Consider the following 27,869-nt stretch of genomic DNA (forward strand, 5'->3'; position numbering starts at 1 on the left):
AGATAAAAGATCATTAATATGAACGAGGAACAGGGTTGGTGCCAGAACTGATCCTTGCGGCACGCCGGCATTAACTGAGTGGAAAGTGGAATATACATCATCTACTTTTACTCTTATTTTTCTATTGCTGAGATAGGAAATCAAAGGAACAAAAGAGTTTAGTCCATAGCAAGGGAGTTTGGACAACAGGGAACTGTGCCACACTCTGTCGAAAGCTTTAGAAATATCCAGGGCTACTGAATGAGTTTCACCATGTAGGTCAACTGATTGATGGATGGTATGAGTTAGGAGATTGAGTATGTCAATGGTGGATCTTTCTTGGCGAAAACCATATTGTCTATCACTAATTAAGTTGTTGGATTGAAGATGTTTAACTATGTACTTATTAATTACAATTTCAAAAACCTTACCAAGAGAAGATGTGACAGCTATTGGTCTGTAATCAGAGGGGTCAGAGGAACTTCCTTTCTCTGGAATTTGGTGGATATTGGCTTCTTTCCACAAATTAGGGAATGAAGAAGTACGTATGCATAGTCTGAATAATTTTGCAAGAACAGAGGCAAGTTCAGGGGAACACTTTCTCAAAACAATTGGCGGAATTCCATCTGGGCCTAGAGCTTTGTTGGTAGGTAAATCTTCTATTATTAGCAGGAAAAACATTAAGTTACCTCTTCGAATACGAAAACCATATTGTGTCTACCATTGTTTCTGCATCTCCAGCTCTGTTTCGATGACCCATGCTCACAGAGTAACTGCCTTACAGCCACAGTGTTAACCATCACATAACAAAAGCCAAACCTAAGCTGAATGAAATCATACTCATAGAGTGACTGCTTCACAGGCAGTGTTATCCCTAACACGAAGCCAGTCCTAAGCTGAATGTAGTCATTCTCTCACCGTGACTACTTTACAGGGACAGTGTTAACCCTGAGATAACACGGAACCAGTCCTAAGTCGAATGTAATCATACTCGTAGAGTCACTGCTTTAATGGCTCAATGGTAACCCACAGATAACACAAAACCAATCCTAAACTAAATGTAATCATATTCATACAGTGACCGCTTTACAAGAATAGCGTTAAGCCTTAGATAACACAAAGCCAGTCTTAAGCTGAATGTAATCACACTCATAGGGTGAGGAAGGACAAAGCAAGGAGAGTGAGGATCTTCCAGAACCTCTAGTTCCTCCTGCAAAACAAATGTAAGTTAGGACAGGGAATAGATCCTGCATGTGTCTGAGAATCCCACCCAAGTACACTAAAGAAGTATTCTTTGCTGAAGGCGTATCGAGGGATGTATGAGGGGGTTGTCACAAGGTAAACATCCTCGCAACGTCCCAAAAATGCCATGATACATGGTTCCTTGGCCATATTAAGACAAGTGTATTTAACGGAGGAGAGATATTTATATATTTTTCTTGTTTTGAGAATTGCAGGATTAGATATAACCTCCATTGATCGCTTCACTACAAGGGTGCATGCCACTCTGAATACCATCGCTTAGTGACGGAAGACATTGAACAAAGTCGATGTCACCGTATTGAAGAATTTAAGAGATTCAGCCGAGAAGGGAAAAACACAGAAACAAAGCAAAAGCAAAATAGTATCCGTTTGTAGTATGATTCGGCAAGATCCCATTCTGAAACTTTGAATTGTTTTAAATAACCAGTAAAAAAAAAAACTATATCCGTAAAACTTCATTTCGTCCAATTTAATATGGTAGTTTTAATAGTCTTGTTGCAGGTTATTTCCTATAACTTTGTAACAAAGACAAAAATGAGGGTCTAAACCCTTCCAATAGCAATTTACATGACTAACACCACATCCTAATGTTAATTTATTTTTACAACTCGTCATTGAAGATACAGACAGATTAATTCAATACAAATTTTAAAAGGCAGAGTTTACTTGTATGGTATGTGAGGAGGAGGACAGGTTTTGTGGGTTACCAAAATGTAATTAGAAATAAATATGTAAAATTCACCTCATTAACGTTATAAAACAGACTATTTATGAAACTGCGAGGAAAGAACTTAACAGCTATGGTAAGAGAGAGAGAGAGAGAGAGAGAGAGAGAGACTTTGAAGTCCAGGCACATTAGAGGAAAGTACTCAGTAGCCAGGGTAGCTGTAAAGCCATGTAAGCCAGGCAATGTACTGCACACTCACCCACAAAAGTCTTTTTTTTCGAACCCCATAAATGTGCGAGCAGGTTTGTCGAATCTGCAAGGAGACTCACGCGTATCTGGGAACAGTGTCAGTGGGGTTGAGGGTATTGCGGATGGAGGGAGTGGTGCAGTAGTGGGCGAATTATATGCTGCAGTCATGTTATTGTCTAGCTTTTCCTGCTCTTGGCTTTCCTCTATGAAAACACTGGAGATGGAAAGGGATAATGAAATTTATTATATATTACTACAGTACATGCTGAAACAGACTTGTACCTTATAGAAAATCAAGTTGAGCTGCAACAGGGAGGTTCCTCCTGCCCTCCCCGAACACTCCCCGTCCACCATAATACTACCTTGGTTCCCACCACCTGACTCCATTTCCTTGGGCAGCTGTATAGCACATAGTTGACAAAACATCTATCTATCTATCTATATCCCGACGCCCTAATCCCGCAAAGGGTGGCCGCAGACAAAACGCCTCCAAGTCACTCTGTCACCCACCATTTGACTACCCTCCCCACAGCTCACCCCCCATCCCTCATATACCTCTCTACTCCATCCCTCCACCTCATCCTCGGTCTACCCCTCCCTTTCCCTCCCTCCACCTCACCTACATACACCCTCTTAGTCAGTCTTTCATTCTCCATTCTCTTCACATGTCCAAACCACCTCAGTGTATTTCTCCTAATCTTCTCAACCACATCCACATCTACCCCAAAACGCTCCTTCACTTCTTCATTCGTCAACCTGTCCCTCCACGTCACTCCACATGCTCCTCTCAAGTAATTCATTTTCACTGCTCTCACTCTTGACTTGCTCCCCTCTTGCAAGGTCCACGCCTCGCTTCCATACGTCAGGGTAGGGATCACAACACTATCATGCAGTGACTTCTTAACTTCCATACTCACCTCCCTATTTCTCATCACTGCTTTCAGTGAACCAACAACCTTACTTCCCTGCTGTACCCTTTCACGCACTTCATCCCCCAAAGTTCCATCCTTACTCATCACACTACCCAAGTACTTCAATGCACTCACATTCTCCATATCCTCACCATCCAACCTCACTGTGCGTTCTGTGACTTCATTCCTCTCAAACACCATAACTTTACTTTTGTTTACATTAACTTTCAGATTCCTCCTCCTACACACTGCCCCAAATTCATTCATCAAACCTTGCAACTCCCATTCATCTTCACTCAACAATACTGTATCATCAGCAAACAGCAACACCGGAATCTTCCAAATCTCACCCTCATTCATTAGAGCCACCCCCACATCCACTGCCCTACATTGCACCTCCTTTACAACCCCATCCATGTATATATTAAACAGCCATGGAGACATCACACAACCCTGTTTCAGTCCCACATTGAGATCAAAGAACTCACTCAGCTCACCATTCACTCGCACCGTAGCCCTAGTTCCCTCGTATATACTCTTCACAGCACTCAACAATTTCCCCTCCACTCCATATATTCTTAATACCTTCCACATACCTTGCCTATCTATTCTGTCATAAGCTTTCTCCAAGTCCATGAAGGCAGCATACACTTTCCTTCCCTTCTCTAGATACTTCTCCACTAAACATCTTATAACAAATATCTGATCTACACACCCTTTTCCCTTCCTAAATCCCCCTTGTTCTTCTCCGACTAGCTCCTCTGTCATATGCCTAACTCTATCAATGGGTATTCTACCATATATTTTACCAGTCACACTAAGAAGGCAAATACCCCTATGGTTACCACATACTTCTCTCTCCCCTTTTCCTTTGTATAAAGGAACAATTATACCTGATTTCCAGTCGTCTGGAACCCTTCCCTCTTCCCAAGCCAATCTACACAACTTCCATATCCACTCCACAACAATCTCACCTCCATACCTAAGCATTTCACCACACACTCCATCAATTCCTGGGGCCTTTCCCAACTTAATCTTCATCGCTTCCACTACTTTTGCCCTACTGATCTCTTCCTCCTTCCTCTCATCTCTTCTTCTCCCAGCCATTCCCCAACCACTTATACTCACCCTGCTCTCACTCTCTACATTCAACAAATCCTCAAAGTGCTCTTTCCATCTCCTCAATTTCTCTCTTTTCTCCACCAACAATCTATTATTCCTGTCTTTCACTCCTCTACTATTTCCCCTTTCACACTGCCTTACTTTCTTTACCTCCTTCCAAAACAATTTCTTACTCTCCCTCCATTTCACACTCAGATTCCTCCCAAGCTCTTCATCCACTTTCTTCTTACTCTCCTTCACCAGTCTCTTAACCTCCCTTCTCCTGCTCACATATACCTCTATCTTCTCTTTCTCATCTTCTCCCCTACCTCTACTCACTAACCATTCATTATATGCCTTCTCCTTTTGTTCTACAGGTCGTTTCACCTCATCATTCTACCATGCTGTCCCTTGCACACCCTTGCATCTCCTCCTCACTCCACAAACCACCTCACACGCTGCGCCTATCTCTTCCGTGAATATCTGACATACGTCTTCCATCCCTTCCATCTGCTCTAGCTCATACCTTCCCAATCTTTCTTCCACTATGCTCTTCTACTTTGTCATTTTCTCACTATCTTGCAATTTCTCCACTCTTCTCACAGGAGCTGCTTCCTCCTGTCTTCCCCTTCGTCTCCTCAACCACTTTCTTTGCAGCTCTACCTTGGCCATCACTAAGTGATGGTCCGAGACTCCATTCCCCCACCCTCTCCACACTCTTGCATCCAACACTTCTCTTCTCATTCGCTCATCCACACACACGTAGTCTATCATTGCCTTTCGTTCAACAAGTTCACCATCCATCCTCCTCATTACTCTCCATGTATACCGGTGGATCATCTTATGACGAAAGTAGGTGTTGGCTATTGCCAACCCCTTACAAGCACAGATGTCCACCAAAGCACTACCATTCCCATCTACTTCAGCTGGCACACCCCACTGACCAACCACTCCATCCACTCGTACATTCCCAACTTTGCCATTCATGTCTCCAATCAACAGCACTCTCTCGCTCCTCTCAAACTTGTCCATATATGGTTCTTCTCTCGCCCAAAACTCATCTTTCACTCTTGCCACTCGATCCTCTGTTGGAGCATACACACATACAATCACCCATGCATGTATACCTACTTTCATCCTCACCCATACAATCCTTGCACCCACTGTTCCATACTCTCTTATATTCTCCTTCCACTTCTTGCTTATCATCAGACATACTCCCTCTCTTGCCCTCTCATTCTCATTGACTCCAGCACATATACCTAAACCATATTCAAATTCTCTCACCCTTTCACCCCTGCCATTTAGTTTCAGTCAATCCACATACATCCACTTTTGCATCCTCAAGCACCTGAACAATCTCTCTCTCTCTTTCACTTCATCATTCCCTCCTCTCACATTCCATGTTTCCACCCTAAGCATGTCCTTTGTCCATTCCTTAGTCGTCAACGTATGGTCCGTCCGGGTCCGAGGCACTTTATTCGCTTTTTTAGTTAGTTCTTTTTACGGGGTGGGGCACTAACCCACCACCAACCCTCGTACGACAAGCAGGGATACTGGGTGGAGTATTCTTGAAGCCCCCCTACCCCCAGGGGAAAAACATTACAACATAATAACAAAACAAAGACTTGTCGGTTCACATGTCTGTAATATGAGACGATGTAGCAGAACTTTATTTTGTGGCGACATCTGAAACCTTTACAGTAGTTAAGTGTCAGACCACCTATTAACCAGAAACAGTGCAGGTTGGTGATGATGGGGAGTCTTAACTCTGGTATAGACTCAGTATATTTTTGTTATGTAAGGAAAATGAAGACCAAGGATTATATATATGACAGACAGTCAAATCATTATATATATATATATATATATATATATATATATATATATATATATATATATATATATATATATATATATATATATATATATATATATATACTCGAGTTTACACTCTCCACCACCACCAACTTGCATTGTTTCTGGTTAATAGGTGGTTTGACAATTACTGTCAGGTTTCAGGTGTCGCCACAAAATAAGGTTCTGCTACATCGTCTCATATTAGAAACATGTGAACCAATAAGGCAATGTTTGTTTTGTTATTATGTCGTAATGTTTTGTCAACTATGTGCTATACAGCTGCCCAAGGAAATGTAGTCAGGTGGTGGGAATCAAGGCAGTATTATGGTGGACGGGGACTGTGCGGGGAGGGCAGGAGGAACCTCTATTACAGCCTCTTAGGTGGCCAGCAAAATCGTGCGACCTTAATCCCATAGAGAACCTATGGGTAATTATTTGTCGCAACTGGGATATTGGTGAGCAACCCATTAGGCAAGCTTTGGAAAGACATGCTCAGGAGGTTTGGGAACGTATTAGACGTCGTCCTAGTGTTTGTTTGAATCTTGTCCAGTCAGTGCTAAATAGATTAGATGAGGTCGTTTCTGCACACGGTGGCTGGACATCGTATTAGAAGCATAGTTCATGTTGGATAGGCAATTATGGAAACAACTTTGTGTAACTCACCACAGTGTAATACATGTTTTATCCTACTAATGCTTTTCCTTTGATACTGCTGCAGGTCATAGCATTTTGTCAGGTGTAGAAAACCTCAACCTATATGGAGTAATATTCAGATATATAAATGTTTGCCTTGTAAGCATTCTGACTAATCACATGGTAATTTCTACATTTCCTGACTATAATATAAAATACTATTTATTTCTGACGTTGACTGGAGGCACTGCATTCATTGGGAGACAGCATAGCAAATGCATTATTCTCCATTACTGTTAATTTTTTTTGAGAAATGTGAGTTTCATATTAAATTTACTATAACCGTAAAATAGAATAAATTGCAAGATTACAAATTGTTTACTTATTCCTTTTTTACTGAAATAACTGGGGGAAGATTAGTAAACATATATATCAGTGCATGAATATTGAATATAATGAAAAGTTATACGCTGCTTTAATTATAATATAATTACATGACAAACACATTTTGGACCATTATGCCAAAATTTGACGTAGGTTTTGTCTCTGCACTACTTGGGAAACAACATAACTATGGGTGGTCAGTTTCCACAAGCAGTGCATGGGAGATATTTTGAAATACCTGAATACTAGGCATTAATTCCTATTAACCAGCAGTGTAAAACACTGAGAGTTTGATTATGACTACCTTTTTGTGCCACGGTAATCGTAAAATGAATCTATATTATAATCAACAGCCATGGCTCCCTTACTTCGTGACTTTGCCGGACAATTGTGGTGCTTACACCTTCCTTCACCATGCTTCTTCACAATGCGTCACATCTGTGGTCTATACCAGAGTTTAGACTCCCCACCATGACCAACCTGCACTGTTTCTGGTTAATAGGTGGTTTGACACATAACTACTGTAAAGGTTTCAGATGTCGCCACAAAATAAAGTTCTGCTACATCGTCTCATATTACAGACATGTGAACCGACAAGTCTTTGTTTTGTTATTATGTCGTAATGTTTTGTCAACTATGTGCTATACAGCTGCCCAAGGAAATGGAGTCTGGTGGTGGGAACCAAGGTAGTATTATGGTGGACGGGGAGTGTGCGGGGAGGGCAGGAGGAACCTCCCTGTTGCAGCTCAACTTGATTTTCTATAAGTTGCATGTCTGTTTTAGCATGTACTGTAGTAATATATAATAAATTTCATTATTCCTTTCCATCTCCATTGTTTTCATAGAACAAAGCCAAGAGCAGGAAAAGCTACACAATACCATGACTGCAGCATATAATTCGGCCACTACTGCACCACTCCCTCCATCCGCAATACCCTCAACCCCACTGACACTGTTCCCAGATACGCGTGAGTCTCCTTGCAGATTCGACAAACCTGCTCGCACATTTATGGGGTTCGAAAAAAAAGACTTTTGTGGGTGAGTGTACAATCGGCATCCAAAGTCCTCACTGATATGTGGCTAAGTAAAGTCATCAGTGTCGGATGCTTCGGGTTCACCACTCTGACTTTCAGTGTTTGTTGAGAAAGAAGCATATGAAGCGAAAGGATATTTGGTGCAGACTGTACATCATGCTTATCTTATTCTTGCTTTTCCCAGACAATTTAATTCATCTAAAGACACGATCCAAGAAGTGAAGTGGTTATTGAAGGCTTAATTTCTTTCCTGTCATTCAAAACACCTCCCATAATCCAAATATAATCCACTAGAGGCAGTAATAATGATATAAATATGACGTCATCGTAACTGACCATTTTAGCTCGTGCTAAAATTGCCATCCTTCCAGTATAAATATGGTGCTAGTCACTAAGATGTGGAAAAAATATGGTGCCACAGCGTTCTTATTTTGCCTCCGAGATGTAACAAAATATAAGCAGTAGAATATGATGCTGGACACCAAGAGGTGGTGAGGAAATATATGATCCTGTAGCAATATCTTATTCTGCCTCTGAGCTGTTAGAAGATATAAACACTAAATTATGGTGTTAGTCCCGAAGACGTGCCATGGAAGGATGTACAGCCATAACACTGTCTACTTCTATCAGTGAGCTACCTGAGATAGGCTGAAAAAAAAAAAAAAAAAAGACCATGTTAACGTGGACGAATCATAGGAATAGAGATCTCACCAGCCAGTGTAGCAGGGAAGCCTTCATAGCTGATACCGAGCTTGAGCACCTCTGAACATTCGAATAAAATGCGAGGAAAGACTGCATACGTCTGGTTGTCCATCTCACCGTGAAGCTTACTCAGGACCTGTGGAAATGTTGATCTTAAGTATGTGAACATAACACAGCCACCTCCCCTTATAACAAGATGGAAATCCGAGGACCTTCCCTACTGTGACGAAATGAGTGATATGGCCGTTTGCAGCAGAGTAGGTCACAGTTATATTGTTTCGTATTGGGTGAGGTTTTGTAGGTTATGTCTGGGTGGCAATTTTTTTTTTCTTTTGGAAAATAATGAAAACACAATAAATTTGTTGATCAACAAAACATAAAGAGTTAATCCACTCACATTCAGCGTAATGTGCCTAAACTAACCGTAAGGCAACGTAACAGTACTCGTAAGCTAGCTAATGAGAGACCAATATTAAGTACCATGTCACTTACATTCCTGTTTACAGAAGGTCCGCTGAGAGGACGGCAATATTCATTCCTGCCTAATATTATATCGTAAAATTAACCCAGTCTCGGCAGTAGTTGGTAATGATCATAATTTAGATATTTTCTCTATAAGTCATTCTTCACTCGGCTGTCAATGTGTAGCGAATTATGCGTGAAGGTAAGAGCTCATTCAGTTAGATACAACTTAGATCCTTCAGTACAATGACGTTTATATACTGTAACCTTGGTAACATTAGACGATTTTATTAAACTCTGGAAGGATCTCGGGTTGTATGAAGATGGCATTCTAACCCCTCCAGTTGGAAGTTAGCTTATCCTGAATGCAGAGAACGGAAGATTATAGAAAGAAAACTGAACAAAACTGACATTATATACATTTTCTCTCTATCATCTATTGGTAGACGCCCTAATCCCGTAAGGGATGGCCACAAACAAATCGCCTCCATGTCGCCCTGTCCTCCGCCATTTCACTGTCCTGATCTCAACTTACACCCCCCTCTCTCATATACCTCTCCACTCCATCCCTCCATCTCACCCTTTGCTTCCCCTCCCCTCTCCCTCCACGTCACTCACATACACTCTCCTCGTCAGTCTCTTGCTCTCGATCCTCTCCACATGGCCAAACCACCTCAGTGTGTATCTCCTAACTCTTCCTATCTTATCCACATCCACACCACAACGCTTCCTCACTTCTTCATTTGTCAGTCTATATCTCCATGTGAACTCCACATGCTCCTCTCAAATAACTCCTCTCTTGACCTGTGTCCTGCCAACATGGCCCAAGCTTCACTTCCATACGTTAGAGTTGTACCACACTACTGTCACGCATTAACTTTTTTAACATCCATGCTCACGTCCTTGTTTCTTATCACTTCTTTCAAAGAACCAGCAACCTTTCTTCCTTGTTGTACCTTTTCAACCACTTCACCGTCTAAACTTCCATCCTTACTCATCATGCTACCCAAGTACTTAAACGCACTCACATTTTCCACTTCCTCCTCATCCAACCTCACATTCAGTGGCTTCATTTCTCTAAGACCATAACTTTATTCTTCCTTACATTCACCATTTTATTAATGGTATTCCCATGCTTTTTTTAACCAGGTTACTGAGCACTTTTTAAGATGAAGAACTTACCTGCTGGCTTTACTGATCCAGTCCCTACAGAGAAAAACAATCTGAACTTAACAATATTGTCCGCTGATATCAGAAATGAATCATGATAACACGTCGTCATCTTGAAGTGCTTAATATTATGGCTACCTTCGCCAACGAAGTTGAAGGAGGTTATTTATTCACCCCAGTTCGTCTGTTTGATTATCTGTTTATTTTCAGTAGGGTATCTAAAAAAAAAACGTTTTAATGGATGTCAATGATATTTTTTTGTGGGTTAAGAGGTGATTAAAATTTCCGTGGCCATGAGTTGTCTGGTATAGGTTTTGGCTGAAGTATGCGCTCTCCGTGTGCGTTTAACTTGCTGTTATTTATTTCTAGATATTTCGCGTTATCATTTACTCTGATTTGTTTGTGAGGTGACTGGTAACTGTGCAGAATATAATTATAGTTTAAACAAACTGTTTTTTTTTAGGTAGTTAACTCAATGGCCATGAAAATGGTGCTTACTTTCAGAAATGCTCATTAATCCTTTCCACCCAAGGACATCATTTGTATATCATTGTTCTGCTAACAGACGATTTTATTCAATAGGACTGTCGCCTGTTTGTTAATGAAGGCTCTAGCTAACCCTTCATGTTCAAAGTCTGTTAATTTGAGGATAATCATCCGTAGAAAACAATAATATGTCATGAAAACCGACCTCGGTGTCAGGGGGATTGTAGCCTATTCACCCCAATTTATATTTGAAGGTTATTATTTGTTAGTGAGAAAAATGAATAAATGAAACTGCCATAGGCAGAGTACTTATCGCATGGATTGGATTGGAATTTAGATGCATTTCAAACCGTTTCATCACCACTGAAATTTTAGGGGGGTAGAAATGTGGATGCAATGTTTTTTCACCCCTCTGTTTAGTTTTCACTGGCGTATAGGCGGTCATTTGGCGAAAAAAATTCGCTCTACATTGCGAAGCACCGGATGGATTTAGGAGCAAAAATAAAAAAAATGCATTGCTAGGTGTGCCAGATGCTTATCTTCAATTTGGTAAGGAAAAAGAAATAGGTTTTTCGAAATTTGAAAAAAATGTACCCAGAAGCAGCCACTGGATACCGATGATTTCCAAACCCACGGCCACTGAGAGATTTTAGCCCAAGGCCTTTGACCCATTTTGATGAAAAAACAATAGGCTTCTAGGGTTAAGGATATCTACCGTCTGATGTTTTTTTCAGAGCTATCGGTGGAAAATTGCGACATGTAGAGTGTGACAAACATACAGACAGATGAAAATGCCATAGGCTGACCGCCCACTGGATGGGCAGGATTATGTCTGCTCAGTTTTCACCTGCGTGAAGGCAGTCATTTGGCGAAGAATTTCGGGCTTCATTGCAAATCACAAGATGGGTTGAGAAAGCTAAAAAATTGCCATGCCAGGGGTGCTAGATCTATTCAGTTCGATTAAAAACAAAACATTTTCAAGATTTGAAAAAAAAATATATAGTGCCTGGGCCAGCCACAGGGTCCCAACAATATCGAGACCCACGGCCATTCAGGAGCTTCAGTCCCCCACCCAGCCCAGGGCCTTTGACCGATACTGATGAAAAACATTTAGGCTTCCAGGGTTTATAGATATCTACCCTCTGATTTTCTTTCTTTCTTTTTTTTTTTTTTCAGAATGATTGGCACAAAATTGTGACCTGTAGAGATCAGACAAACAGACGTAAATGAAACTGCCACAGGCGGAGCACTTGTCGGATGGATTTCGATGGATCTCCCCTCTCTTTCCCCGTCGTCCCTCTTCCCCCTCTCCTCCTTCTTCCCCACTCCCTCCTCTTCCCGCTCCCCCTCTTCTCTCCCACCTTCTTTCCCCCTCTTTCCTCCCCTTCCCCCTCCCTTCCTCCCCCTCCTCTCTTGTCTTCTTCCCTCCCTCCTTTTCCCCCCACTACCCCCTAGCCAGATGGATCCGAGTGTGTCTTCTTACTTTTCAACGGCATGTTGGCAGTAGAGTTCTTGCCGGATGGATCCAAGTGTGTTATTTTTCACCGGTGTGGTCATTTGGCGAATTTTTTTGCTCTTCACTGCCAAGCACAGGATGGGTTAAGGAAGCTAAAAATTGCATTGCCTGGTGGTCCAGACGTTTCTCCTCAGTCTGTTAAGAAAAAAAATGATTTTCGAAATTTGAAAAAAATGGTACCAGGGCAGGCTGGCCACTGGGTCTCGGCGATTTCCAGACCCACGGCCATTGAGGGGTTTCAATCCCCCACCCAGCCCAGGGTCTTTTGACCGATATTGATGAAAAACAATAGGTTTCCAGAGTTTATGGATACCTACCTTCTGATTTTTTTTTTCCAGAACGATTGGGGCAAAATTGTGACCTGTACAATGCAGACAAATAAACAGAGAGATTGACAAACATACAGAACTGACAAACATGATTGCTGAATCTTTCCATTCCAGCAAGCAATGAAACCGCCATAGGCAGAGCATTGCCGGATTGTTCCCCCCTGTTTCCCCCGTTTCCCCTCCTCTTCCTTCTCCTTCCCCGCCTTTCATCCCCCACTTTCCTCCCTCTTTCCCCATGGATCAGATTGTGTCTCCTTAGGTTTCACCAGCGAATAGGCAGTCATTTGGCAAACACTTTTGCGCTTCATTTCGAAGCACAGGATGGGTTTAGGAAGCTATACACTTCATTGTCAGCTGTGCCAGACGTTTTCCTTCAATTTAGTGAGAAAAAAAAAATTATTTTAGACATTTGAAAAAGTGGTTCTGGGGCGGGCCGTCCACTGGGTCCCGATGATTACCGGACGCACGGCCATTAAGGGGGTTCAACCCCCCACCCGACCCAGGGCCTTTGACCGATTTTGATGAAAAATAGAATGATTTGAGAGATTATGAATATCTATCTTCTGATTTTTTTTTTTCAGAATTATTGGCGCAAAATTGTCACTATAAAGAGCAGATAGACAGACAGACAGACAGAAAGACAGACAAGCTTACAGAACTGACCAATATGCTTGCCGAATCTTTCCATTCCGGTGTCGTATGCACGGAGTGACTTATGCTGGAAGTTACCGTTCCGCTCAGTGCGCATGCGCCGAGTGGCCGTTTAGCTTCTGTTTTGAAAGTATCCGCATGTTATCTTAAATTTTGTGCCATTTATCAACAACATTGTATGAAATACATGTGTCAGGAAGATAGTTGGATGTCTTATCAACCTGTAGGTAACTATAGGTCGATATATGGATATATATAAATGAAAATATGTATGTTACAGGCCGATTGTGAAATTTGTCATTTCATGAATTAAGATTAGTTTAATTTAGGTTTATTTAGGTTAGCTTGATATAGGATAAGGTTAGGTTAAGGTTAGGTTAGGTTTGGTTAGGTTAAGTTAATTTAGGCTTAACAGAAAAGGGAACGGTAACTTCCAGCATAAAGTTACTCCGTGCATATGACACCGGCAAGCAATTAAACTCCCATAAACAAAGTGCTTGCCCGCTGGATCCGATTATGTCAGCTTTGATTCCACCGGCATGTAGGCAGTCATGTGTCTTCTCAGTTTTCACTGGCTGGTAGGTGGTCATTTGGTGATGATTTTTTTGCGCTTCATTGCGAAGCACAGGATGAGTTTAAGACGCTAAAAATTACATTGCCAGGTGCGCCCGGCATTTCTCTTCAATTTCGTAGGAGTGCAAAAAAAAAAACAGTCTTCGAAAATTTTAAAAAAAGGTGTCGTGGTGTGAAGGCCGGCCACTGGGTTGCAATGATTTCCTGACCCACGGACACTGGGGAGGTTTCAACCCCCACCCAGCCCAGGGTCTTTGTCCGATTTTGATGAAAAAACAAATAGGCTTCCAGGGTTTATGGATGTCTACCTTCTGATTTTTTTTTTCTTTCAAAACGATTAGTGCAAACTTGTGACCTGCAAAGTGCAAACAAACAACAGAGAGACAGATAAAACTGCCATAGGCAGAGCACTTGCTGGACGAATCCGATTATGTCTGACGTTAGGAATTGCCAATCTCTATGTGTCTATAAAATTTCATAAAGATTCAGTGAGAATTGATTGGGATATGAATTTTTGAAAATTTGCCCCATGTTAAAGATAGGTATTCAACCCCCCACCCAGCCCGGGACCTTCGACCGATATATATGAAAAACAACTGGCTTACAGGGTTTATGGATATCTACCTTCTGATTTTTTTTTTTTTCAAAATGATTAGCACAAAACTGTGACCTGTTGAGAGGAGACCAACTAAGAAACATACGGAACTGACAACATAGTTGCGGAATCGGAAGATTCCGGCAGGCAATGAATGAGTAGAGGAACCAGGGACTGAGAGTCAGCAAAATTTATCCTGTCCTAGAAACAGTAATAATAAAGAAGTCAAGCTCAGTTTTGTTTACTTAGAGATGACTCCATTGTATCTAAGAGACCGGATGCCAGAGGCGTTGAGAATGGCAAACTGAGAAGGCCAGTTCCAGAGATGAACAGCTTCATAAAAAGACAAACTATGAGTACCAGTTATCACATATCAAAGTGCTGGAGAGAGGGAAAAAAAAAAAGTTAATCTTATATAGGTAGATAAGAGCTACGTGTCCAACGTAATTAAACAGAAACGCAGGCAGACAAGTAGGTGACCAGAATTATGAGAGAGAGAGAGAGAGAGAGAGAGAGAGAGAGAGAGAGCTAGAGGACGTGAATTGATGAGGCAAAAAGCCTTTGATTTTACCAAATTTTGTATGATGTAATCCCTTTCCCAAGACCCTCACACATATGAGAGCTAGTAAGGCTCGCACACAAAGTCAGCTATTGTGCAGACTTAAAGAACATGGAATATGTCCTGCACACTTAACATTGCAAAGCCGTCTTTTGGAAGAAAACCAATGTAATTTTTAAAGTCAGATTGCGAGAAATAAACGTCACGTTACGAGACGAAGAAGTTCTGAGATTTGTGCTGTTGAAAATAACATGATAGTCATTTTGATGATTGTGTCGAATTCTATGATTAATGAACTGAATTGCTGAGGTGTTAGAAGTATCATTGTTTCTCTTGTCCGATGCAGCAAAAGAGACAAATCAGAAGATACTTGTGCTAGAGACTCATCCAATAGTTGCAACAGTGACTGCTGTGATGAGAGCTGGGAGAAGCCAGTCAAAAATGATGCGTGGAGTCATCAGGATATGAGTAGATGTACACTGAGTCTAGAATTTAGTGCAAAGGAGGAATCCGATTACATCTGAAACTAGCAGGGGTACTTACCGTTACCCTGATAATATCCAATGATCGTGAGAACCGGTATTGCCCAGGACCTGCATGGCCACTCCCCCTGTAGAAGACCCTGGAGTCCCAGTTTACCCACTGAACCTATGTTTCTCCTTTGGCTCATTTCCCGAGGGGTATATTCCCCATGTACTTATTCCTACCATGAACCCATTTTTCCACCTCACCCTGCCTACCACCCCATCCTCTCTGTCCACCCATACCAATATGTTCATTCCTCCGACTCATTGTAGGTAATAATTATGTGATTGTAGAAAAAAAAAAAAAAAACGTAATTGCCTACATTGTTTCCAACATGTTGATTATTTCTAAATAGTTCTCGTCTTGGTCATCAGGGGCGCAAGTTCAGCGATTGTAATATACACTTCAAATAAAGCTGTTTAGAGAGTTCTTCAATTATGTGCCCCTCCTGATTTTCATAGAGGACAAATACATACAAACTTTCTCTTCCATATATATATATAGCTTTACATCGCATCCCGCTTTTTAAAAAAGGTCTAAGGCATTGCCTTTTGTAGAAGACTTTGGTTTGAAGCTTGTAGCACCATACGACGGGATGCACTTCCTGATGTCAACCAGTGACCCGTCGGTGGACTTGAACCTTCGACCCTTTGGTTAGAACGTTGCCGAGCGAAGTAGGGATCATGCAGCCTATGTATCTCTACCAAGTGGCTTATGTTGTCTGGTAGAGATTTTACGTAGGTTGAGAAGTGCTCTTAATGATGGAGTGGTTTTGGACGTGTATGTAGTCCGTGATCCAAGTGTGATCAACCGACGTAGGTCGACGGGGTACAAGCATACTTTACTGTATGTGACACTGGTTCAACAACAGAACCCGTTACGTTCACCAAAGCTTTACATGGCCGGATGTACACACCCAAAGTTTATTACCCTAGCGGGCTGCGAACCATCGTTCTCCCATGTACGTAAATGCATTTTCTACCATTGTAGCACAGAGGCTTATATATATATACTGTATATATGTATATAGATAGATTTATAGATAGATGATAGATAGATGAATATATATATATGTATATATATATATATATATATATATATATATATATATATATATATAGAGAGAGATAGATAGATAGATGTATATATAGATATATATATAGATAGATAATAGATAGATAAATAGATATATAGATAGATATGATTATTTTTTTGTGGAGGAAGGAAGCAAAGGCCAGGAACCTCCAAACTGTTCCCTCCAAAAAATAAAATAAAATAAAATAAATAAATAAAAAGGGTAACAAAGAGCCAAATTCAAGATCTGATATTAGAGATGCTTGGACACACTGCATTTGAAAGAATAGGGATCACATATAGTAGGAAATACAGACAGAGGGAGACCGTTCCAATGTTGAGCTGTTGCATACACGAAGGACTAGAAATAAGGGTTAACAATTTACATTAGACAGTTGCACAGAAAACGTACGAGAGTTTGCTGCTAGACGGGTGTGTAATGGTGGAAGGATGCAAACAGACAGTTCAGAGGAACAGTGACCATTGAGGTTGAGATAGGAGAGAGATAAAGATGCAACAAAGTGGTAAAGAGATAGAGGTTGAAGGGAGTCAGTAAAAAGAGGAGACTTAATGAGACGAAAAGCCTGTGACTGCACCTTGTAGAAAAGAGTCGTACACGCAAGCTCTTGGAAGCAGATTTTACAAGAGAGGTAACATGATCTTTGCAAGACAAATCGCAAGACAATGAAACCCCATGTATATTTAAAGAAAATGTTCGATGGAAGTGGATATTGCTAAAAATGAAAGGGTGCCCCCATGGAAGATTTTTTCAGGTTGATAGATGTAAGAACTGAGTTTTTGATGCATTAAAAACGACAAGATTACTTCTACCCCAACCAGAGATGTGAACCAACTCAGATATTAGGTGTGCCATAGCCTCATTCCCTGATTGTTAAAGTAAATGCTGAGATGGATGCTAGGAAGCGAATGGAAAGGTGAAGGCTGGAGTCATCTGTGTATGGATGGATAGGGTTAGATGTACAGTTTAGAAGGTCATTGATGAATAAAAGGAAGAGAGTTGGTGATAGGAAAGAACCCTGAAGAACACTGCTATGGATAGCTCTAAAAGAACGGTTGCCGTCTCCAACACCAGCTATAGAATGACCAGAAAGGAAGCTAGAGATGATGGCACAGATAGAAGGATAGAAATCGTAAGAGGGCGGTTTGGAAACTAAAGATATATGCAAGACTCGATCGAAAGCACTTGAGATGTCAAGTGCAATGCCAAACCTTTTGTCAAAGTCCTGAAAGCATAATGACCAGGAGTCTGAAAGGTAGGTGAGAAGATACTGACGATCAGAAAGAAGGTTGTGACAGGAAAGATGTTTTTATTATTTTTGTTGTTAACAACAGTGTTAGGTGGGGGCGCCCATCATCCACCCGCTTAGTGTAGTGTTGCTCTGTTTTTTGGGGGCAACTCTACACTAAGTAGAAAGCCAAGTGTTTTCCTGTAAACCAGGAATGCATTTACAATGCTGGGTGGTAACCTAATAACCAACCAATACGTGTTCCCTACGTGATAACAAGTGGGTTGGCGGAGGGTTGGTGCCCCTTCGCGGGAAACAACTACCTAACGATACGAACAAGAAGCCTTGGACCAGGACTGGCCAAAAGTTGACGACTAAGGACCGAACAAAGGATTTGGTACGGATACCTACAAGGAATGTAATGGGTGCGAATGATGAGGTGAAAGAGAGATTATCCAGGTGCTTCAGGGTGCGAAAGTGGATGTATGTGGAACTAAAAGGAGAGGTGAGAGTGTGAGACAATGGGAGTATGGTTGGGGTTTATGCGCGAGAGTAGGAGAGCATGAGAGAGCAAAAGAAGGAGTGTGTGTTACTGCGAGTAACAGATAGAAAGAGAATATATGAGTATGGATCAGTTGGCTTAAGGATTGTAGGGGTAAGATTGAAAGCTGGACTACAAATGTGGGCGGTTGTGGGCGTGTATGCGCCAATGCAAGATCGTGCAAGCAGAGTGAGAGAAGACTTTTGGACAAATGTGCAAGTGTGCATGGAAAAGTTTAAATGGAATGAGAAGTGTTTTTGATTGAAGATATGAATGGAAAAGTAGGTAATGTGAAGGTGGAAGGAGTAGTTGGTGAGTGGGGTGTGCCTGCGGAGATGGATGAGAATGGCAGTGCTTTAGTGGACATTTGTGCTGGGAGGGGGTTGATGATAGCCAGGCACAAAATGATCCACATGTATACATGGCGAGTGCTGCGAAAAGTGGATGGTGAACTGAATGAATGGAAGGCAATGATTGATTATGTATGTGTGGATGACAGGATGAGGTGTTTAATGGATGCATGAGTATATAGAGGTTGGGGGAGTGGACTCTCTGACCACCACATGGTGGTGGTCAGAATCAGTGTCCAAACGAAATGGAGAAATAGAAGGGAAGGACAGGATGAAGTAGCTCATACAATGAGGGTGGTAAGGTTACAAGAGGCTGAAAAAAAAAAAAAAAAGGCAGAAATATAAGAGGGAAGTGGAGGAGCAGTGGGGGAAATATGGATTGGAGCAGATGGGAGATGTGGAAGCTGAGTGAATATTCACAGAAAAAATCTGTGCAGCATGTGAGGTGGTGTGTTGGGGAACGAGAAGATGAAAGTGGAAGCAGGGAACAGCATGATGGAATGAAGAGGTGAGACGGCTGTGGCACAAAAGAAGAAAGCATATAATGAGTGGATGAGAAACAGGGGCGTGGAAGAACCTGAGAGAAGAGAGGGTTGTATGTAGAGAGGAAGAAAGAGATGATAAGATTAGTAAAAGAGAGTAAGAAGAGAGTGGATGAGAAATTTGGAAGGAATTTGAGTGTAAAGTGGAGAGACTGTAAGAAAATGTTCTGGAAAGAGATAAAGAGAGTTAGATAGGGTGCCAAAGAGGTTAGTTGGGGAGTGAAAAATAAAAATGGTAGATTATTAGTGGAGAAAGGAGGAAAGTGAGTAGATGGAGAGAACACTTTAATGAACTGTTGAACATAGAGAATGAAAGTAATGCGAGTATAGGTGGCTGAGGAATGACTGGGAGACGGAGGGATGTGAGAAGAGAGGAAGAAATCAGTAGGATGGAAATTGTGGAAGCGATGAAGAAAGTTAAAATGGGGAAAGCCCCAGGAATTGATGGAGTGTGTGGTGAAATGCTGAAGCATGGGGAGGAAGATATTAGTAGAATGGATGTGGAAGATGTGCAGATTGGCCTGGGAGGAAGGAAGAGTCCCGGAGGATTGGAAGTCAGGTATAATTATTCCCTTGTACAAGGGAAAAGGGGAATAAGAAGTATGTTGTAATCATAGCGGCAATTGTCTTCTTAGTATAATAGGAAAAGTATATGGTAGGATACTTATTGACAGAGTTAGGGACATAACAGAAGAATTAGTTGGAGAAGAACAGAGAGGTTTTAGGAAGGGAAGATGTTGTGTACATCGGATATTCATTCTTAGATCTTTAATGGAAAAGTTTCTGCAGAAGGGAAAGAAGTTGTATGTGGCCTTCATGGATTTGAAGAAAGCATATGACAGGGTGGATAGACAAGGATTGTGGAAAGTATTAAGAATATATGGAGTAGATGGGAAGCTGTTGAATGCCACGAAGAGTATGTATAAGGATGCTAAGGCCAGTGCGAGTGGATGGTGAACTGAGTGAATTTTTCATTTGAAGGTTACATTGAAACAGGGATGTATCATGTCTCCATGGTTGTTCAATCTGTACATGGATGGGGTTATAAAAGAGATACAAGGTAGGGCAGTGGAAGTTGGAGGGCCCTAATGAGAGAGGGCAGTGTTTGGAAACTCCCTGTACTATTGTTTGCAGATGATATTACGTTGTTAAGTGAAGACGAAGGGGAACTGCAAGGTTTGGTGGATGAGTTTGGGAGAGTGTGTAAGAAACGGAATCTAAAGGTGAATGTAGGGAAGAGTAAAGTTATGGTCTTCGAGAGAGGTGAAGTCAGTGAATGTACAGTGAGGTTGGATGAGGAGGAAATGGAAAATGTGAGTGCGTTTAAGTACTTGGGTACTATGATGAGTAAGGATGGAAGTTTAGATGCTGAAGTGGTTGAAAGGGTAGAAAAATGAAGAAGGGTTGCTGGTTCCTTGAAAGCAGTTATAAGAAACAGGGAAGTGAGCATGGAAGTGAAAAAGTTACTACATTACAGTATTGTGATACCAACTCTAACGTATGGAAATGAAACTTGGACCTTGTTGGCGGGGCAGAAGTCAAGAGTGAGAGCTGTGGAAATGCGTTATTTGAGAGGAGCATGTGCTGTCACATGGAGAGACAGATTGACAAATGAGGACGTGAAGGATGGTTGTGGTGTGGATGTGGATGTGATAGGAAGCGGTAGGAGAAATATGCTGAGGTGGTTTGGAAATGTGGAGAGGATGGAGAGTAGGAGACTGATGAGGAGAGTGTATGTGAATGATGTCGGGCGTGCAACGATCAAGTACTTGCCGCCCATCCAAATACCGCTGCTCCTGACGTCATCTCCACCTCTTACTCACACGGCCCCTTCAGACCGAGGCCTGGGTCGAATGGGAGTAGATGGGGAGAGGAGGAAGGCGGAGAAAGGAGGAGTGAAGAAGAAGATGGATGCGAGGCAGAGAAGTATGAAGCTGGGGACGATAGGACAATGGATCGCCAACGTCAGAAGTTCCTGAAAGCAGCGTATAAAACACTCCGATGTAAGCATGGTGCTGAGGTTTTGGCTCGTGCCCAGCAGGAGTGGAAGAGAACACAGGGAACTGGGAGACAGCGAGGGCTGGAGAGGATTGCAGAGGAAAGGGAAGATGAAAAACAAGATTGAAGTGAATAAGGGAGTGATCGGAGAAGGAGGGTGACTATGTAAGGAGGGTGACTAGGTAAGGGGCTAAACACCCAGGACGCACATTAATAATAGCTCTTGAGTGGCCAAGGTGCAGAAGTTAATGTACTCAGAGTGCCCTGGGGGGTCCTGGGGGTGGTTGTCATCTGTGAAATCTCCACCCAAAATGGTGTGCTAGTGCATGAGAACAGAGGGTGTATATTGGGATGGATTATGGTGTATTAGTGACTCAATATCCGTATGGAGGTGTATATAAGCACACTCATGAGAGAGATGGGGCTAGAGAAGGTTTGGCAGTCAGACAGAATTGTCTTGTGTCCAGATGGGACAGACGGGCAGAGCAGCCACGACCATGGGCTTTGCGGTACTGGTGAGTAGAAGTAGTTGAACAATAGTCTTGAGGGAGAGTAACGAAAGGTGAATAAGTGCCGTTAGAGTAAAGTAAAGTACCGGCAGTCCCTACTCGGAAAAACCAGCAATATTATTTTACGCGTACGCTCCAGGTCGTGGCGAATATAAAAATAAGTAGTAGAATTAACTTAGAGTAAGACTTACAACATCTAAGTGAACTTTTATCACTCACGGATGGTTGTCTAGTCTTTTTGGATAAGTAGACTGAATTCATATATGGCTATCAAGTTAAGTACTTAGATGCTGTTAAGTCATAAATAAGCGATTGAGACTTCCCTTGTGTCGAGATGAGACTCGGGATACTAAGTTAACGTTATAGCTGTGTAACTTGTTTCTGAAGTAGTGTAAATACTCTGTAACATTGTTAAAAGTTAAAGTAAAAATTGTTTCTGTGTTTTGTAACCTTAGTGTGGAACTGTTAATTTTTGGAAGTCCGGGAGGGAGTCTGGGGCAGAAAGGGGTATATAATATCTTGTTGTCCTAACCTACGAGGTTGTAGGCCCCCTCTGGGCTTGTCTCCACACTCTCCGCTGCTGCTGTCACACGCTGCCAACTACTCATTAGTGGCAGCCGTTCACCATACTTGGCGAGACTGAGTGCAAAGCATACCAAGGGTTATGTAGAGAGTGTAGGATACGACAATGGTGGCAGCGGTGGGATATTTAAGGCTTAATTAAACCTTTAAGTTAAATGAATCCACACCTGAGGCTCGAAACATATTGTATGGGCTTTGGCGAGTCTAGTAGTAACTTCCAGTTCTTACAGTGGTTCAGATATAATCTCCTTTGCTCATTACTTTGCTTCAGATACAGCTTCAGACGAAGTATTGTTCAAAATGGCTGAGGCAGCAGCTGCAGCAGGGATCGCTATCTTGTCCGACCAACTATCGCAGGGGATTGCCGATAATGCTAAGGATGCTGTGTACCGCATTAAAGGGTTAAAATGCTTTGTGGCAACTAGAACTGCCACATTACCTGAATATCCTGGAGTCACCTTAGAAACAGACCTTAGCAAATGGCTGCAGGACATAGAGAGTAAAACTACGGGACCTAGGTGGACTACTGCCGGTCGATTTGATGTGGTCCAGGGAGTACACTCTAGGTGGGATGCATGACAGGATTGAGGACCTTATTGTCAGGTCTAATGACGATTGGGACCGGTTTAAGTCTATTCTCACAACGCTGCTGTCCCCAGAGCAAACTCTCCAACCTGCAGTTCATGCGTTAAAACATGTGTGTCGTAACCCTGGCGAACGGTTAATTGAATATTGGCTGCGATTAACTAGTGGTATAGCTTAAACGCATTGGAGCTCTGCAGCCTCGGTACTATGACTGTTCCTTGTATCATGCTTTCAGACAATCCCTTTCTCTGACGTATTCCCTGCCCAATATAGGAGCAACAACACTTGACCAACAAGAGTTTATACAGGCCCCGTCGATGTTCCAAGTCTTTGATAAAAGTTGTGAGTAGAGCCATTGAGTGGGTGCAACGAAGTTACCCCCATTGGCTGATGTAAATATAACAAAAGGAAAGAGAAGGGATGTAGTTGCACATTTAAATCTAGAGTCAAAAGTAGTCAAAGTTCCAAAAGAAAAACAGGCACTGGAATATCCACGGTGAATGGCACTGGGAAATCCACGGTGGATGGCGTCTTCCAACAAACTGTAATAGGTGCAGTGAGGCGGGTCCATCGAGCACGTACCCTGTTGCGCCTCCTTAACCTATCTCTTGAGAGTGCCAATACCATACGTTAACACTGGAAGAACGAAAGAAATTCCTGTTGCTTCCGCTGTGGCAGACAAGGGCAACTTGGCGAAACACTGTTTTGCTAAAGTAGAACGCCCAGGTCAAAGACCATGGTGTGATCACTGTAAAAATAAACTCATTATACTGACCAATGTTCGGCACGTCCTAAGGGAAAAAAAAGACCGACTAAAAATCATGATCTTGGGGAACGGGGACGGACCTGGTGATGGTTATGGGGAGCATGTGGTGAAATGAGGGATTGTCCTGGCATGCTCTTGGATACCGGGAGCATGTCGATCGCTTCATTAACCACAAGGAACCTATGAGAATTTGGGGTGAGGCCAAGCCTGGAGCTCAGGACCAGACAAGGGATGGAGGTTAGTATCCGCCAAGTGATAATGGAGCTTGAGGTGGTAGGAGTGGTTAACCTGGCCTATAGGGTTGGCTGGCCACACCTCACGAGAGTGAATTACCAGCTAGGGTGGTGGAGGAACTTACCATGTACTATTTCAGTGATTCGAGGTTCCAATTTTAATTTCGCTCGGAATATATGTATTACACCAGATCCGTTGTGCATAGAGATCGATGGGGGGAGAAGGTAGAATTACAGCCGGGGAGAGGAGAATCTTTGTATAGATGTAGTGCTTCCTCCATGCCTGTAGTAGAAAACCGGCTTATCAGGGGATGACCAGGAATAGAATATCTCTGGACGTTGTATGAGTATGACGGCAGTGAGACAGTCGTGATTTCGATCCTGTCTTCACGAGTGGAATGATCCTATTAGAGACTGAAATTTCAGGATGGTCCTTTTGGGTTGTTCTCACCTAGTCCTGGTAGTACTTTCTTGCTGCCAAGTGTTGTGGCCAGGGATTTCGTACAGATAATCCCGAGTGAGGCGGGAGGAAAATCCAGGGTTTATGTTGCCTACAGTACCAGCGCTACCCCGGACTGGGTCAGTATATCTAGCAGGTACAGGGTAGGGACAATAAGAACCGTTTGAGGAGATTATGTGGGACGAGAATCAGGAGGATGAGCAAGGGCAACAGCCAGTGTGACACAAGGAGAAGAAAGATTAACTAAGCTTTTTCTCTAAAAGTAGATGAGTTGTGTCCAACCTGATTGGAAAGAGAACGATGCTCTCAAACCGTCTAGGTGGCAAAAGCATCCTCAGGTGGTTTGCCTTGCCTGATGAACCACTGAATATTAGACCTTATATCCTCCATCATATCTGTGCTACAGGGACCGGTTGTAAACCACCATCCTTATAAAAATACAGGTTAAGTATCATGAAACTCTCAGGCAACATCTAAATGAATTAAGGGAGCAAAATATAATACGTCCTTCTAGATCACCAGTATTGTTCACCTTTTGTCCCGATGGCCAAGAGTGGGATGGTGGACTGAGAATTTGTCTCGATTTTCGTCACTTGGAATAAGCAGATAACATCAGACCCCTTCCCACTTGCCAAACATTGCAACAAATTCTTTCCCAGCTAGGAGAAAATACCGTATTCAGTAGCTTGGATTTGAAGCAGGGATACCATCAGATCCCTCTGGATGAGGCTTCACGACCACTGACCTCATTTTCCTCACTAGATGGCTTCATATTGGGAATACAATAGTCTAGCTTTTTGGCTTAAAAGATGACCCTGGCTGCATTTCAAAGGATCGCTAACGAAGTCCTGATAGGACTGACAGAGCATATCAGTCATACTTACCTGGATGACGTAACTGTCTATGGTAAGTGATTTTGATTCACATGTACAGAACCTAGATGAGGTCCTTGCCAGACTTAAGGGAGCTCAACTACTCTTAAGTTGTAAAAGTGCAGTTTTTTTCTAAAGATGAAGTGTCTTACCTAGAAAACATAATTTCTGCAGAAGGATTGCAGGCCTCAGCCAGATACAAAGTCCAAGCTATAAGTGAAACTTCTTGCTGTTCCTAAGGCACTGAAGGAACTCCAATCTTTCTTAGTGCTAGTTAACTATTACCGTGAGATTCATCAATGATTATGCTAAGATTGTTCTGCCTCTCACAAAGTTGACTCGTGTAAAGAAGGAAGTAAAAACAGTAAAAAAAAAAATCGGAGTGGAACTCTGAGGTGGATCAAGCTTTAGAAGTCTGAAAAGTAAGCTTTACTGATCGACATCATACTCAAGTTTCCCTCTTTGATAAACCGTTCTATCTGACAACTGGATGCGAGTGGCACCTGCGAGCAGTAGGTGGGGTATTACAACAGAAAGATGAGGATGGACACCTTAGGACCCCGCTGACATATTTTAGCAGATCGCTAAATAAAGCTGGAGCTTAATTATGTCACTATCGAAAGCAAGAAGCCTAAGTATTCAGTGTACGGACTTGAGATAAATCGACCTCTTGTCTTGGGATACAAAGTGGATTGGTGCAGACGGACCACCGACCTTTCACGTGGCTCTTTACTCGTGAAGGAGCCTTTCCAGCAGGATAGCTAGATGGCAGATACAGGTTGCCGAATACGACTTAGAGTACAATGAGGTGGAGGGGGGAGGAGAGGGAGGGGGATGGCCAAGGGAGAGATGGAGGTAGATGTAAGATTGGAAAGCATATGAGAGAGAGGGGGGTGGTGCTAGCTGGGAGCAGGGGCAGTGAAATGGGGGAAAGACAGGGGCGAAATGGAGGCGATTTTTTTGTGGCCACCCTTTACGGGATTAAGGCGTCTTGGCAATAGATAGATAGATAGTTGGTTAACAACAAACTCGACAACTTTTTGAAATACAGGATGTTAAAACAATTCGACGATACTTAGACGGTTGGGAATGGTTTGGTCCTTCTTTGGGACAGTCTGAATGAGATCAAATTTCCAGCAAGAAGGAAATGTACAAGTTGACAGATAAAGACGAAAGTGCTTACCTTGACAGGGTGTAAGCACAGAGGAACACTTCTTGAGGACAACAGGAAGGACTCCATCAGGTTCATAGGACTTGTTAGTACTGAGGCTAGTGATGGCAGAAAGTACATCAGCAGAATTTTTGATATCAGCCATGAGGAACTCTGTGAGTGGGGGAGAGAATAGGAGGACCAGTACCCGAATCATCTAAAATGGAATTGGAGGAAAAAGTCTGAGCGAAGAGTTGTGCTTTATCAGTAGAAGAAATAGCTAGAGAGTCATCTGAGTGGAAAAGAGGAGAGAAGGATGATGAAGTAAAGTTGTTACAAAGTTTTTGGGAAGTAGAAGGAGTTGGAAGAATTCGAGTTGGAGATTTCAGACCATTTAGTGCTAAATGAAATTATTTTTTAGCAGAGCAAATAACAGACTTAGCATGATTGCGGGCAGAAATATATATAAATAAAAAGACCAGATTCAGGGAGAAAGTTGGATCTGGTAGGCCATTTGCAGGCCTTCTCCTTGGTTGGGGACAGTATTAGAACGAGAGTGATTAAACTATTTTATTTTTTTTTGCATTAGTTTAAGGATATGAGAAATGAAATGTATGCTTCCTCGCCTGAGAGACATAACCTCCGTAATGTGCTACAAGGCACACTGGGGTGGCTCTTGGCCATCGAAGCTAAAAATCATTCCAGGGAAAACCAAAGATGTACTGCTCTGGAGAGCCTCCCATTCAGCAGCTCCAAAATGTCAAAGCCACAGTTTCTTTAGAAGGTTCACAGCTCTTAATGGAGTGATAGGACGGGTTAAGTTGACAAGTTTGTGATCCGAGGAGCAATAACGGAGAGAAAAGCTTAACAGTGTAAGCGGAAGGGATTATTTGTAATGAAGAGGTAAAGTATATTGGAACTCTCTTCTCGGCGGTCAGAGATAAGGGTAGGGTTCTGTAGAAGCTGCTATATGTCATTTAGGATCGAAAGGATGTAATCTATCAACATGTGGATCAGTGAAAGGGAGGGAAAGCTAAAGGTGGTGTAGAACTTTGGAAATTTCCTAGAATGGAGACATCATAGAAGGGAAAAATTTGCGGTCTTTATGTTAGAAGTATATAATCTGAGAATTTTTCATAGCCAATATAATTAGCGGACAAGTAGAGCACAGATGTGTTTAGTCAGATATCTATTTTTTTAATGTATCTGACTTTCTGGACAAAAGCTTCTGCTACCTATTTCTAAAGGTTATTTGCCTCTCCTAAAGCCCAGTAATTTTGCTACACCTCCACATGTCACCACTTCGGCGCT

At 42.2% G+C, this 27,869-nt stretch overlaps 1 long non-coding RNA gene across 1 annotated transcript in view; it reads right to left on the bottom strand.

Moving 5' to 3' along the window:
- The window catches only part of LOC145395429 (uncharacterized), a 35,164-nt gene extending 26,242 nt beyond the window's left edge, over positions 1 to 8,922 (bottom strand). Inside the window, exon 1 of the long non-coding RNA XR_013896612.1 lies at positions 8,793 to 8,922. This is a non-coding gene — a long non-coding RNA (uncharacterized LOC145395429). The remainder of the gene's footprint in view (positions 1 to 8,792) is intronic.
- Between the last annotated feature and the right edge of the window lie 18,947 nt (positions 8,923 to 27,869).

This window comes from Coenobita brevimanus, chromosome 31 (assembly GCF_032717465.1).
Source record: "Coenobita brevimanus isolate Jiangsu-jjx chromosome 31, ASM3271746v2, whole genome shotgun sequence".
NCBI lineage: Eukaryota > Metazoa > Arthropoda > Malacostraca > Decapoda > Coenobitidae > Coenobita > Coenobita brevimanus.